Source organism: Onychomys torridus, chromosome 5 (assembly GCF_903995425.1).
Source record: "Onychomys torridus chromosome 5, mOncTor1.1, whole genome shotgun sequence".
In the NCBI taxonomy this organism is placed as follows: domain Eukaryota; kingdom Metazoa; phylum Chordata; class Mammalia; order Rodentia; family Cricetidae; genus Onychomys; species Onychomys torridus.
Genome location: NC_050447.1, coordinates 31,607,605 through 31,612,396, shown reverse-complemented (window position 1 = coordinate 31,612,396; position 4,792 = coordinate 31,607,605). Strand labels below are relative to the sequence as shown.

General features: G+C 48.1%; 1 pseudogene; it reads right to left on the bottom strand.

Moving 5' to 3' along the window:
* Nucleotides 1–2,032: 2,032 nt before the first annotated feature.
* On the bottom strand, nucleotides 2,033–4,792 carry LOC118584550 (annotated as a pseudogene).

Sequence of the window (4,792 nt, the reverse complement as noted above, 5' to 3'; positions counted from 1 at the left end):
GCAAGAATTCAGTAAGCTGCCCACACCCAGTGCCCACATCTTTCTTAGCAATATGCTAAAACACCAGAGTGGGCAGACCTGGGTACAGGGAAACCAGCAAGAACCAGCCATGGTCTTTGTGTAGTGAGCACTTGGCCTTGGGGTCTTTTCATAGGTCCCTGGCTGCAAGACTCACACCCATGGGCCTGGTATACCTGGCTTCCACCCTGTGCTGGATACTTGAGGGGAGTTTCATAGCTTAGCTGAAAACATTTCTTCTCTTCAAATTTCTTCTCTCTTCTTTGAAGTTTTTCTAGTGGTTAGGGCATTCTTCGATGAAATGAAGGTCTAACTCTTGTCCCTGCATGTATGTGAATTCTTGCTCGTCTTGAAGGAGTCTTGGCTAGCTGTGTGTGTGACACAAATTGTACTATTTGGAGGAAACCCTTTGCCAAACTGTGAGGTGGCCTGAGGTTCATCCCTGCCCATGTCATGTTCCCTGTGGGCCAGTCTTAGGAGCATGGAGACTTTGTATCTAATGACCATGTAGGCGGTTCCTACTCTGCTGTCTGTGTTCAGAACACACATGGTTAGTGTGCTCCTGCCTGACTGCCTTTTTCTCAAGATGTCATCTACATAGCAGTAGTGACAGTAAGCATGTAGCAGAAGGGATGGGCTATGCACTTCCTGGTTAGAGAATTGTTGACTGTTCTCAAGCAGGGGGCAAAAAAAAGCTGCTTCTAGTGTGTGAAGAAGTCTCCAGGTACCTTTTCGTTCCTCATAAAGTTGCACAGTCTAGGGTTTCTCTCAATGTCTGGTTTTATGAGCACTTGCCCCCGTAGGGGCAGCTAGGCAGGGAGTTTGGTGGCAGCAGGAGGAGGCCTCAGCGGCGGGAGCAACGAGACAATAAAAATGGTGCTTGATGCGTTCAGAACCCCTGCTGCCCTGGAAGCATTCCCTTACCTCCCCCCTCTTCAGAAGAGTGAGGTCTTGTGCACCCTGAATGGACTTGAGGTCAAGAGCTGGATGTTAGAGACCACCATCCCTCAGTGCTGACATCTATTCTGCGCCTGAGCAGGCGACATCTGCCTAAGGTGCATTCCAGGCAGGATGCAGACCTCACAGGTCTGTTCTCTTGGCTTTGTTAGTCCCAACTCCTTAGTCTATTGTTTCTCTCTTCTTAGCAGACATCTTTAAAAGAAATCAGACCTGTCTGGTTGAGAAAGTAATTTGAAATATTTGACCTGTCTATGTTTATTTAGCCATTATCTCTGAAAGAAAATACCATCAATGTTAGATCTAGAATTTTCTTCTAAAAGGGAATGTTCTCTTGGATTTCACAATAGTCAATATAGCATTGGATAAGTTCTCAGGCTTTGGGAATTTTTTTCCCTTTCTAGTTTCTCCTAGTCAAAACAAAACAAAACAAAACAAAAACCCAAAAAAACCTAAGAGGAAAGGGGATGTGTAGGTTGAGGGGGCACAAGTCCATTGAGCTCAAAATACTAGCCTTTTGCCTAGAATCAAATTTAGATTATAGGTCCTTGAACAGTGTATTTGTGCCATTTATGTACCTTGTTTCCCTTTTTATTCTGATACTTTTAATTCAGGTGAGCCTTTGGTTAAGGGTTAATGCCACTTGGACTGTGGCGAGTTAGTGGAACTTGTTTGGTTATAGTTATGGTGAGAACGTGTCTGGAGCCCTTGAGCCAGCTTTGTTAAAGGGGTGTAGGGCAGGGCTGGGAGGTTTGCTTGTTTGTCTTTCATAATTGTTTCTGAAAAGAGAGAGAGATGCTAATACCCCAGCAGGAATTACCTCGCCCCCTCTCTTTCGATCAGAAAAGCTACCCAAGGATGGCTAAGAGAGAAGACCGTGGAGGAAGACTTGTGTCCACTCCACCCAAGGCAGGGCCAGGCCTGACTGACGCCACTTCCTCCCACTAACCTGCTCTGCTTCCCTGTTTTTTCAGAACTGATTTAGCAAGTTTCACAACTCTGTTCCCTTTCTCGTGGCAGTGAAGAGGACAACCATTCAGGGCTTAAATTGGCTAGGTCAAGGGCTAGCGAGAGCAAGAGCAGGGACATGCTGTGGCCCCGGCCTACTTGTTCCCAACTCTCATTCCTAACCCATTTAAAAATTAATTCAAATCATGATGAAATTAACCCATTTGCCTAAAATCATTGCTTTTTAATAACTTGATTTTATTTGACATGCTTCCATCTGAAAGAGTGTTAGGGAGTATGGTGGTATTGTGGCAAGGTGAGGTGGCTGTTTTTAAACAACATCCCGTTTGCTTATTACAAAAAGGCATGATCTGCAGATATAAAAAAAACTCTGCAGCATCCCATCAGAAACACCGGCTCATCCTGTTACTTAAGGAATGCTTTGTAGAGCAACAGTGAATGGCTTGTCTCACGCTCATTTTCTAAACAAAATATGAAGTCCCTGAGGTTGACCCACGTGATTCTTTGCCGTGTGAACTGTCTGGGGCTTCCTATGCCAGAGCAGCCTGGGACCACTGCGCCTGGGCCTAAGCCCTCTGCTCCCAATCCCGGCCCGACACAGTCCACTGTCCTCTTTTTCCTGGGCCGGATCTTGCTGCTGCATCTCTTTTGCCTTCTGCTTCAACCTTAATTGCTCTGGGTCTTCTTGTCTGGACCGAGACTTTGCTGCCCGCATCAAGATCTCCCTCAACTGCTCATCTTTCCTTTGCTTTTCAATCTGATCAAGCTGTTCAAAGAATTTGAGCTGATGGGCTGGGGATTTAGCCCAGTGGTAGAACCTTTGCCTAACAAGCGCAAGGCCCTGGGTTCGATCCTCGGCTCCACAAAAAAAACAAACAAACAAACAAACAAAAAAACAAACAAACAAACAAAAAAAATTGAACTGAGCCCAGACATCATGTGCTTGCTTGTATCTGTCGTCATCCTTGTAAGAGAAGTTTTTCTGCTGAGCTGTTTCAGATATTTCTTCGGCCTTTGCTGTAGTTGGAGTTTTCCTGCCTGGCCCACAGTCAGGACAAATCTCTCTCACCCGCCAGGCCCATAGACGCTCAGAACCAACCAAGTAAACACACAGAAACTTACATTGTTTAGAAACTGTATGGCCGTGGCAGGCTTCTTGTTATCTACTTCTTCTATCTTAAATTAACCCATTTCTGTTAGTCTATACTTTGCCACATGGCTTGTGGCTTACCAGTGTCTTTACATGTTGCTTTTCATGGTGGCTGGCAGTGTCTCTCTCCAACCTTCCACTTCCCAGAATTCTCTTCTCTCTTGTTCTGCCTATACTTCCTGCTTGGCCACTGGCCAATCAGAACTTTATTTACACAGAGTGATATCCACAGCACTTTGCTGTGTGGCATGAGACACGTAACTCACTACATTTGGATGCAGTTCCATGATGCCATGCTTTTTACCTATTTCCAGTATCCTTCTCTGCAAAGGGGAGGGGAGGAGGGTGTTGTCTTTACAGGATCGAGTCAGTGTCCCCACCAACTCAGTTTCTTGCACTTTCTTCAGACAGGTTAACTCCAGCCATTGATGCAATATCATTGATGTCATCGTCATCCTGAAAGGAGCCTCCCCTGGCTCCTTGAGCTTGTTCTTCTGTGCAGTGGCTGCTTGTGCAGATTCAGTAGAAAGGGCTTTGGTTCTAGGTAACACAGTGGGTTTCACAACGGGGACTGGCTGCAGCTGGTTCAGTTGGATCTGCTGTGGTATCGTGAGCATGATCCGGTTGTGAGGCTGCTGCAATGCGACCATGGGTGTCTGCATCAAGGTCACCTGTGGGGGGCATGGATCAAGGCTTCAGGCTTCGGGGGCTGCTGGATCACCTGTGTGGGCTTCGTGAGGCTGATGACCAGGGCCTGGAGGGTGCTGGTCACCGAGGCAGCCATTTTCCCAGCTGAGCACCACAGCTGTGAGTGCAGTGGTGGCCTGTGAGGCAGGTGGCTGTTGCTGCTGGCTCTGCTGGATAAAGGTCACGGGGTCTGGGGTCAGCTGTCTGAAGGCAGGTAAGCTCCTCTTGAGGAAAGGCACAAGGTGAGGTTGAGGTGAAGAGTTCAGTTCTCGATATAACCTGCTAGTGAGATCTTCTGCTTCAGTTTTCCCATCCAGCAAGTTTTGTACTAATTCTTTCACATTAGCTGCTGTCTCTGTATGTAGACTGTTTACCAGAGGAAGCCAGTTTTATTAATGTAGATAGAAAACTTTTACATTTCGTCACATTTCCCATAGTTTCCATGGCAGCCGTGGAGGTGGTGCTGGCCCCGGGGACTGTTTGTTGAGGTGTCCATGTCTGAACAGCTTTGGCAGTTCCGAGTGAGGCTGTCTGTTCAGAACCACCCAGAACCAGCTGAGGCTGTACCCCAGGACATCGCTGAAGGGTTATACCGTCGTCTATGCCTGAGACACCGACCTGCTTAATTATGGTAGTTGGGGTCACCTGAGGTGCAATAATAGGTGTTCCTGGAGCCTGCACGGTGGAGATCTGGACAGGTGGAGCACCTGTGGGGGTTGCAGGACAGGGTGCCATGTTGCTCTGAGGCTGGGCCTGGGCCTACATTTGGGCCAGGGCTTGCTGAGGGATCATTAACAACTGCCTATTCTCACTCCGCACGAGGACCATTCCTGGGGGCAGCTGGAAGTACTGGATGTTGGTTGGGTTCTGCAGCAGCTCCAGCATCAGCGTGGCCCGGATAGCGCCGGTGGTGGCCACCACAGCTGTGCCCTTTGCCAGCCCCGCGGGGGTCCCATGCGCAGGCACCAGCCCCCAGCCATGTTTTTGGGGTGAATGCTGGAAGATCAGAGA